Source organism: Micrasema longulum, unplaced genomic scaffold (genome assembly GCF_059751315.1).
Source record: "Micrasema longulum isolate JH-2025_06_02 unplaced genomic scaffold, ASM5975131v1 h1tg001791l, whole genome shotgun sequence".
NCBI lineage: Eukaryota > Metazoa > Arthropoda > Insecta > Trichoptera > Brachycentridae > Micrasema > Micrasema longulum.
The window spans coordinates 128,150-140,025 of NW_028278965.1; positions in this window are offsets into that span (position 1 = coordinate 128,150).

The window sequence follows — 11,876 nt, forward strand, 5'->3', positions numbered from 1 at the left end:
AGAGCTATGGAAGATTTCCGGTCTGCTTGTCGCTTCTGGACCAATGGGAAGAACTGAATGAGAATAAGCGAAAATGAACCTCTGACGTCACACGCGGAGTTATTTCAGAAATACAAAACTTTAAAAAATCGTAGCGCCGATAATACGATATGTAAAAATGAAAAAAATATTTTTTTGGCTTAGTTTAACAGTCTATTAACAAATAAAAAAATTGAAAAAAACCACTGAACTTCCTCATTATTACAAAAGCATAAATTTCAATAAACATCTGGACAACACGCTTAATAGTACTATCTAAATATATGCAATATCTCGCAACAGTCTCGTGCATTTAAATTACATCTGAAGAAACGTCTCCTTTTCTAAGTTTTTTTTTTATTGGGTAAAACAACATCATTAAAATATACGTACAACATTATAATCGATGATTTGGGGGCCACATGAACTGAAGTACTCTCTTACGATAGAGAAAATCCAAAAGAAGTTTCTGAGATATCTCTACATGAGAGAGTGCGGGTATTATCCTTGGCTCTATCCGACCGAGTTTCTTTAGGGTATGCTTGGCTACAACAGTTTAGAGACTAGAAGAAATGTGTATTTGACAACACATTTTTATCGACTGCTGCGCGGTATTGTCGATAATCCTGAGATTATGATGAGCATTGGTTTGTATGTTCCTGATAATTACCCAAGACAGCGTCAGCATAGATTGTTTCATATTCCGATATACAGGACCAACATACCGATCGTTATGCCTGTTGGAAGAGCTACCGCTATGCTGAACAACATTGCTCTGGATATTGATCTGTTCCATGTATCCGAAGGGGTTTTCCGGAGCAGGATTCTCCTACTACTTTGGCATGAATCACTTTCATGTATTTTTTATTTTTTTATAATATGTACGTATTAAATGTACGTTTGTAATGTATATGTTATATTTAAATAAATTAATTTAATTGAATTGAAAAATTTAAATAATATAACTAGCGGACCCGACAGACGGTGTCCTGCCCGAACGTTGCCAATAGACTTTTCATTGATAAGTAGGTACCTAGGTACTTGTTTGTAATTAAATTCCAAAACTAAAAATTGTATATATTCAAATATTGAATTCAAGTAGGTACCTAGGTACTTGTTTATAGTTGAATTCCAAACCATAAAATAAATATTTTTTCAAATATGGGATTCTTTTTGCAAACGGCAAACTCCGGTCTTCTCACCAACGGAGGGGTGGACTTATGTAGGAAAACGATTTTTTTTTAATGTATTGAATATAATATTATTTTAGTATTACCAAAAATCCAGTAAAAAGAAATAAGTGATAGGAAATAGGAAATAGGATAGAATCTGATTGAGATTCACAAAAATCAAAAAATGCTGTTTGTAAACATTCAAAAACAAACGTTGCTATGCACAAAAAACCAACATCTTTCCATTTTTTTGTAAATGCATTCTCCTCGAATTCAACCCTGGTAGATTGATGAATAAAACATTTATGCTGCTAACTTCTTTTTTACATATTAGATTGAAGATTTTAATATCTACGAACACGCACAGCGCAAAGATCTATACTTCTCTGAAAACCACACGTAAATCGGTTAAGCCGTTTAGAAGAAGTTCAGTGACATCACACGTACAGAGGAATTATGTATATAAAGATAAAATATTCAATAAAAATGTATGAAAAATACTGAAAATAGTTATGTGTGCAAAGTGTGCGGTGTGTGATAATTGAAATGATAACAAATATTGATAATTAATATAAGGTTTAATGATAATTAGATATAAGTTAATATTAGAACTCAAACATACGGTCTCTGAGGTTTTTAGACTGAAGCTATGGAGACTATATGAATATGGTCGAGTCATAAGATAATTGATAAATTCATAAAACCAACGCGTATCTACTATAACTAACAGACACAATCGGATACCCCCATAACGCAACGCCGACACTGCCATAGCGTAGGTATTAATTGAATCGCGAATTTCACAGCCAATCTCCGTAAATAACCGGAACATTGAATAAAACGAATCAGGAGCTGAACATTTGCCATAAAGGATCAACAGTTCCATAAAGACATTTACGTGGGAGGATATGCCTTATACTCGAGATCCTGTGAAATATCAGCTTCCATTCCGCAGAAATACTACCTACTCACTGTTTTAAGGAAGATATCGGCGTTCACTTCGAAATATTAAAAAACATGTACATCCGTTTTTATGATTTGTCTAAATATGTTGATTTTAGGATCATTTTAGGTTAATCGTAAATAAACTTGTTACAAAAATGGTCGAAAACATGTAATATAGAAGTGGGTCTCAGCCTTCGGACTTTTAATCAAAAATCTACGACCCCACTTCAAGATACGCGATCACAACCATTTTTCCTTTGTTCGTGGTTAAAAAAGAAAACTATATATTTTTTAATTAAAACGCGAGAGTTTATTTTACAATAACAGGTATTCCAAAATACGTCCGATTTTTTTTTGTTAATGTTAGTGGAAGACATGACGCAGAAAAGTTCATTTTTTAGTCAGACAGGTAGTATTCGGCTGGTTTGCTTTTTTTGGAGCAAAATACCGTCTTAAGATATGTTTTAAACATATGTATTTTATTCAAATGAAACAAATTTGATTGAATAAACGTAAAATGTAAGATGCACATGATTTATAAATTTTGACGATTTATTATTAGCTTGAGTTGCCTTGTTTATTAAAAATTAACTTGAAATGGTTAAAAATAAGCATTAAAAAATATACATATAATGTTTTTTTTTCTCTCTACGGAAGTTTATTAAGGTCTGAAAGGCTTTAATTAATTTCATGTGTCAATGACTAAATCTAGCGTAGAACAGGGTGTGTATACTGAATACCCTTGTAAGCAGAGCAATGTTTTTAACTATTTCATTTCAATTATCCACTTTTTTCGAAATTATATTTTACCGTGATCTAAAATGGAATGTATTGTACATAAAAAATGCATTTACTATAAAAAATAGCTAACAATCAATTACAAGTCTATTTTTGGTTAGCTAGAAAATATTCCTTTTAGCAATGAGCCCGCATTTATTTTTGTAATGAAAGTTTATAAAAAATACATAAACTTATTTTTATAACTATTTGCTTGTATTTCTATGCATCGTGTATTTATTATTTATATTGTAACAATAAATATATTTTTTCCTCTTTACTCACTATAAGTATTGTTTTTAGTAAAGGAATTGGTAAAGGAAGGAATTAGTAAAGGAATTAGAATTGGTAGGTATCATAGAAAAATATTTGTATTCCTCGGGATAAAATTATTATCACGTGCTATAAGATACTAAATGATACTAAAGAATATTAATTTGTCGGATACGAGTCCACCTTGCAGGTAGGCAATTTGGTTCACAGCAGGGTGCGGGGTGCTAGTTGACGGTGCGGGGGTGGGGAGGGGTAGAGGAGGCTGTAATGGCTAACGGAAACGGACAATACTCGCGTAACGAATCAAACATTCCATAAGGATGTTTTCGTGAATAGTGTAATTGTTAACTATAATGTGAGCTGTGGCAATTTTTACACCAGGAGTCCGATTCATATTTAGTATCTATGCACCTTACAGTACCTACGCCTTACGTTTTTTTAAACATAAAAATTTGTACATATATATATTATTATATACATGGAAAATTCAATCAATTATACCCGACGGCAATGCTAATTACATCTATAAAAATATTTATTTATTTATTATTATAGGTATACTCGTATACAACATTACATGACACAATTAATCATTACGTATTTTTCAAGTTCTGACTTTTTTAATTTTTTTAAATTTATAAATCACACAAAGTATTTTACAAGTATAATACGTTTAATTACATTCCCAGGAGTTACAACAACTCAATTCGGGACATAAGTAATATTAAAATTTGGAAAATATCACATATTGAGAAAAACAAAGAAACAAAGCAAGTTTAGCGCCTTTATAACTAAGTTTAGCACAACAATATATACGCCAAAACCTTTTCTTACACAAGCAGAAAAAATATATTTAAAAAAACGCTTTTAAGAAGAAAGAAAATGTAGTGAAACTAAATTTTTAAAATCTTGCGAGATGAACCTGTGTTAAGTCAGAAATATATACACAATTATTCCATTAATATAATATAATACTGAATACATGCATAAGGTACATTTTTGGTCTTAGGAAATATGACCACATTTCTGATTATCGTAGGCAACTGAAATGGCTCAAAATTAGACAGCGGAGAGACTATCACTCCCTCTCACTTCTGTTCAATGTACTTTATAGTCCTAACGCTCCTATATACCCGTGTGAAAAATTTCAACGCTTATCAGTTCATGGTTTACCTCTTCGTTCTCATTCTCAAGGCACTCTCTTAATACCCATACACAATCTCTCTTTCTTCTCTAACTCATATAGTGTCCATGCGGCTTGACTGTGGAATCATCTCCCATCCACCATCAAAGATGTTACTACATCATCTCTGTTTAAATCACGTCTGAAAAAACATCTCCTTTCTCTTCCTTAATCTCTCCTCCTTTCCGTTTTCCTCTTTTTTCCTTTTTCCCATTGAGTAATGGTTTTAATTAAAGGTAATTTATAAACAAATACGTTTATTTCTATTTTTATACATTTCTTGGGCTTTTTATTTTTTTTTCTATTGAATATGTTCTGTGACTTGAATTATAAAAATAAAATTTTATTGGTTGGTTGGAAGAAATTGCCATTTGGTAATAAGCCCGCCAATGTACAAATAACATTATACAGAATTAGTATTAATTATTTAGTATAAATGAGATAGAAGAAATTGCCATGTGGCAATAGCCTGCCAATGTACAATTGACATTATGTACAAAAAGTTGAATAAATAAATAAGAATTCGGATAGTGGGAAACTTAAAAAAAAAATATATATTTTGTGTAATATTGTTTAGTATTTTTTTCTGAATAAATACTATTTATAAAAAATGTAAGAAGTATAAAATAATACAGTTCATAAAACTATTTCTTCATTGTTTTTTTAAATTTAAATATGAACAACTTCCTAGGGAGGAAATCCAGCCAGTCTGCAAGCATTTGGGCATAATCAAACATTGTTGACGTATCGTCAGTATTAGTAAAAAATCACAAATATCACTCGTATTATTACAAAAGCTCGCTGGATACATTTCTAACTTTATTCTGTCGCTGTGTTGAGAATACCCGCTCATAAATGTTATACACGTAGTGTAATCTGTGTCTACATAACGTCAGGAACAGTTGGCTCCATTAATTACTTATCCAATAAGTCTAGACGCCAATATTTATGCAGATATCCGAGTGATTGATTAAATGCATATCATTAAGAAGGCCGTCGACTTACTAACACGATCTCGCCGGTTCTTCGTAGATTAACAAAATTTAAATTAATATTAATACCTATAATAAAGATAGAGAGAACACGTAAGGTTTTGTTGGCAGTAAATCTTTGTCAACTATCCCAAGTCAGAATTTGATACGCAGAGAAACAAATAAAATGCAATTTGTATTTCGAGGAATATTAAGAAGTATATCACTCCATATTTTCAATGGTCAATGGACGTGGCGTGGAAAATCGACCCGCCAGCTCAGAAAACGCGCTAACAAATAGGCTAAACAACAATAAAGAATTGCTTGTTTACGAAATGTAAAGAAAGTATGAATGCACTCCAGGCGCGTTCAATTGTCAAAGTGTCCTTTTACGATGGATGTCGAAAATGCAATTTCTGAACTCATAATAGTATTTGTTGTGTATGGACTTTACCAGTTTACATTATTTGCTTGTGGACAACTGCTTTGTTATAAAAGGTGAGATTGGTCGGTTTACCGAAAATTCTAAGGACACTTGGACACCTAAGTAAACAATGGTTATTAATGCTAGTTCATCACGCGTTGAAACAAGGTAATTTATTAAATTTGTTTATTAAATGTTTATTTTTTATGTGCCCTAGAACTTAAACACGGTTGAAGATGTAAAAAAGCATCAGCATAGATGAAAAGAACTACATATCAATCTACATGCATAAAAATAAGAGTGTACCACATAACATTTATCTGAAGGACGATTAGTATAATAATATTTCTCGAGTGGACAACAGAAGAATCAATTTCAAACAAAAAAAGGAGCTGAAAATAAATCCAAATATTTGTGTTAAGCGGTCCGAATACAATGCAGAATGATTGGCAGTTTTTAGGAGTTATACCCTTCATTCATAGTTCCACAGCTTTGAAATCTGACGCGACGAATTGGTGTGACAAGCCTCACACCCTTTGATGTATCTACATGAAATATGTCATGTTAATACTGTTTCATACAAGCTGCGGCATTGGTATTCCCAGAATACCGAGAAAGTACTTACTGTACAATGCGCACTATTCGATATTGATGTTTTGATTAGGTACTATTTATGATATTTTGTAACTATTCACGTATTAAAAAAAATAATCAGCCTGACTTAACTCATCAACTAACCATATAAAATAACAAGGTAGTATTTTTTCTTTGCAATTTAGATTTAAATAAAAATATTAACTATTTATGAACATTGCGTTTTGAAGGATCAATGCATAAAATTATGCCAGGTAATTTATCAACAAAAAAAAACAATAAATATCTATAGTTTGTGTGTTTAGTCTTGGGTTATTTATATATGCACAAAAAATGTAGGTTTTGTATGCTCGTGTTTTTAGAAAACTATTCCGCCATTAAAAACATCACACTGCGTCAAGAATGTCACACAAACAGTTTAATTACTTCTCCTGGAAAGAGAAACTCATTTAGAGCACCCTCGAGTCCCAATGACAACTTAAAGAGCGTGTGAATTTTCCCTCCAGATACGTCACACAAGTGCTGACCATTGTTTCAGCTCAATAAAGCCGAGTGGAACAATTGTTGTTTTTCCTTGTATCCATTATAAGTGGTTCTATTGACGAATCTTTGTTTCGCCGGTAGAACATTCAGCGTGTTTTCATACTCGTTCGTGTCCCACGATAACAAAACGTCCGACACTGAAACAAGGTTAACAGAGCAGCGGGCGTCACGGCGGCCATGATTTACAGCCTGAAAACAATTCAATTTAAAAAACGAATAACAAATTCTAAAATGGTTTCCTTTCCGGCCCTCTTTTGTTTGATTTCAATCGGAGGCTGTCCGCGTCCTGAAAGATTTATCCCAGAATACTGCCCGCTTATTATACATACGTAACCGCAAATCGGCCATTTTAACAAAAATGCACTTAATTTATGACGGTGATTTTATTTTTAAAGTTTCTGATTCATTCCGTGAAATTTTTCGAGGTATTCGCATTTCTGATTACTTCTTTTCGAACAAGTCACCTCGAAGACGTGTGAAACTAACAGCCCGGCCGTATAATTTGGTGGCTGGTTATGTATCAGTTTATCCCTCTCTGTGAGAGCGGGTCTGTCCACCGGGCCTTCTATATGTTACTATAGGAATGGGTGAGGCAGTACCGTGACGGTAGGTACCCGATTTAAGTGAATAAAAAAGGATGGATAATTTGAAAGGTACGCCCCGTCGTAGGTGACCGAGCCGTAAATTTGATCGTTAACTCCGTGGTTATTGGTAATGGGACCGACACGAGGGAGCCGGGAAAGAAGTGTGGAGGAGGAGGGGATGTCGGGGAGGATGCAGTTATAGGGCCGGTTAAAGCAGATATTCCACTACTAAGAAATGGTTCAAACAATCTATTCAACAAATAAAAAACTTTCCTACAAACTGTTATTAAATATATCTCAATATATGAATCGAGGACTCATTTATATCTAAAACCCTATAAATTCCAAATTCACGATTAAGTACCGATAATAATTTATGTTATGCTCATTACACATTATGCTACACAATATAATATATCACGAAGTTACGTTGTTTGAGTTGATTTCATAGATTAGATTAGAGAGTTGGTGTATCACACAGAACCTAAGAAAAAATAGCAATTTATAGGAAACTCGTATACCACTTACATTATAATAAATCACTGAAATTACTTGGCTTCATTAACAGAATATCCTCTGATTTTACTAATGTCCGTACAATCAAAACTCTTTATTGCTCAACTGTTCGCCCTCTTCTTGAATATGCCTCAGTGGTCTGGTCTCCATTCTATGTCAATCGCATAAATCACATTGAATCAGTCCAACATCGCTTGCTTCGAAAAATAGCGTGGATGCTTGGACTAGAGAGAGATAATTATTCTTATGCTGAAATAGAGTCAATGTTAAATATTTCTAGTCTACAAAAACGTAGAATTAATATTGACTCCATATATATGTTCGGCATACTAAATGGTATAATCGATGTTCCATCATTACTGGGACAAGTAAAATTCAATATTCCGACTCGTAGATTGAGAAACAGTGAAGTACTGTTCATCGATCAGCATAGAACAAACTATGGCCTAAATTCTCCAATGACCCGCCTTTGTCGTATTGTTAACTCAAGACAGGATCTGGACTTTTTTGGTTTAAGTTTACAACGATTTAAACGAGCACTAAATAAATAGTCCAGATCTTGTCTCGATGTCCCTTATGTTTGTCAATGCTTCTTTCTTTTTTCTTTAAATGTTTTAAACTACTCTTTTATTGTAATATTTAAACCTTATAAATTGTATACATGGACTATGTCCGTTAATAAATAAATAAATAAATAAATAAATAATGTTTGTATAATATTACTATCTATGTAGGTGCAAATAAATTTTATTTTTATAGCTTACCTATAAATAAAATCACCATTCGCTACTGGTATGTACTAGTTTCAGATCATATAAATCAACATAAGACAACACAGTTCATAATAAAATAACAACTTTCAAAATAGCGCAATATCTGCAGGTCAAAATAAAACTGAAGAAATTAGTTCGAAACTGCGAGAGGAATATAATTAATGTAAAAAAATTCAAGATGAATTAAAGCATCATCTTTTAGGTCACAATTACCTAGTAGTATTAAATGCACTTACTAAAAAGATAAGTTTACAATCGAACCAGCAATATAAAATATGATGATGTACGGCGCTTTTATTTACAACAATTGCAATTGATGCGGCATTATTGAATCATAAGACTCAAAAAATCTTCATGAAATATTAGTTTATTTTAGCTTAATACATTGTGCCGGAATCAACTAACCGAAGTCAGATTTTAAAATATTGAAAACGGACAACAATTGGTATCCAATTATTCCAATCTATTGTTATGACAGACTTCTATGAAACACTCTCAGACAAGTGGATTATCTCTCGAGCGAATTATAAAATATGTGTACCTAACGCATTGTACAAGGTACAGTAGAAAAAGCTTACACTTATACAAGTGGCTTACGTGTATACAAATGGCTTAGTACTGATATGAAGGTAGATTATAGAGAATCGATCGAGCGGAAGGAGCCGCCTTTAAGGCATGAAAATTCTATTAGGTGATTTGGACTTTATAATTGCTTTCCTTACATAGCTAACGAGGCGAATAGAAGCCGGGACCCCGACTTTAACCAAAACAGTTTAATTTCCCCAACACGCAGTTACATTTACCATGAAAACCTGCGTATTTACAATTATCGACCGACCGTAAAATGTAATGAATACTTCTATATAATGTATACCACAAGCGGTAGGAAGTAAAGGGAACACTTATGCAGAGCAGTAAAATTCTGACAGAATGTAATTTTTTTAAACATTTTCTCATCTGCGATACAAGACCACACAAACCGATAATTTGTTATTAGAAATACCTAATGTTTTTTATTGTCAGTTAAATAACTGATTCTAAAAGCATATTTATATTAATGTTCAATGGTTCGCTTACCGGGTTTCGCTCTTACTCGAGCATTCACGCTCGTTAATCCACAACTTTCAGGATTTGCCTGTCGATACTAAACTTCAGTATTCGATATAATAGAATTTAAACATTACGATTCGCGAACCAACTTTATTATTTTAACTACATCGAAATGTAAACGTTTATTTTAATAGTACTTTTTTCCATTAAATTGATTTTTTTTTTTTAGCAAATAGTTTTTATTTTAAGAAACTCTAAAATATTTAAATACGTTCTAAGAATAGATTTTATAATAAAAAGATTTCTGATGTTGTGAAAAATGTCCGAATAAAGGTTTCTTCCGTGTGGGGTATTTTTTCATTACTTGGCGCCGCGTCCCGTATTCACAACACAACAAAATAGAAAACAAAATGGCATTATTGATGGAATATTTAGCTTTTTCGGTTTTCTTTTGCCTTTTCGACATGACAAACAGTCACACGCGGTACAATAAGAACCTACATCGATGTTCAAATAAATGTTAATACACCGCAGTATTTCACATCCATTCTTCTGGCGGCACTTTGGGACCTCCAATGTTTGCCCTCAAACCCGACATTTAAGGCTTTTGGGGAACTGCAGTTACATGGACAGCTGCACTCTTCTAGTTTCCACAAAAAATCGATAATCTATTTGCTATTTTTTTATAACTTTGATAGACGTTCCATCGCTATATTGAACACGATGCTTTTAGTGGGAAAAAAACTTTTATATAAGATAAAAATAAATTTAGTTTTATTTTTTATTAAACCTGCTTTTTCTAATATTATTTTTATTATTTTATAAATAAACGTTTGGTTTTAATATATTAAGTGTTACGTAATTGATAAGTACGTTGTATACATACATAATATGTACGTTAATATAAATTACAAAATAAAATTATCGCCCATAACAAAGTAATATATAAGAATGAATCTATAGTACAAGTTTTTAAATGGAAATATGTCCACATTTTACAAAAAAAAAAATCAACAACAACAACAAACCATCACGCCGTTTCCCTGAAAGATAAGACAGGTAAAATAGAACACCATATCACTCTGTCTTTACACTAAGACCTCACTTTCTCTACATTAATACACTGTCTCGTGCACGCACGCTGATTATTTAAACTTATGACATGTCAGTCATTAAGTATTTGTTGAATTTGATCATGCCGTGACTCAGCCTGTCTCATTTCCTGCATCCATCAACATTCGCATCGTAAATCCTTTTAGTCGTTCTTTCGCCTTCCATTTGCTCTGCATGTCCAAACCAACGCCAGCGCTCCTTCCTTGATTTCGTCTATTATGGCTGTCTCAGCCTTACATAGTGAACGAATCTCAATATTTGTGCATTTTTCGAGCATGGCTTTACCACACATTTGCCTGAGAGATCGAATTTCGACAGCATTCAACCTACTTTCATCCCTGTTTTTCCAAGTCAATACTTCGCTTCCATACATCAGGGTCGTCACAAAAACTGCATAGGGAACTTTTAATTATGTCTCTTGCGACAAACATTGATTTGCCAAGGTTGGTTTAAATGCACTGTTTACTCTGTTTCCGGCACTCAATCTCCATTCAATATCTATCTAAATCATTCCATCCCTAGTAAACATACTTCCACATATACAAATTGAGGTACCTATTTCAGTATAACCCCATTCACAGTGATTTCACATTTAGTCATTCTTTAATTTCTTTCAAAAATCATCAATTTTCTTTAATTGTTCATAGGTGCAACACAAGTGTAGCACAAAAGCATTCTTCCGTCTAAGAAAAAAAAAATTTTAATGAATTACCCTTTAAAATTAAAAAAAAAAAAAATATAGAATTATTTCAATCCAAATTAAAGAAATGTGAAACCCACTCCAGCCTGATATCCATGTTGTATTGACTGATTTCTGTAATTAAATATACTCGTATAAATATTTTTGTAAATGCTTTTATATAAATATTATAAAAAATGTGTATAATAAAAAAATGTAAAACGAGATCCAAACACGAACATTTTGCTCCATCAAAGAGAT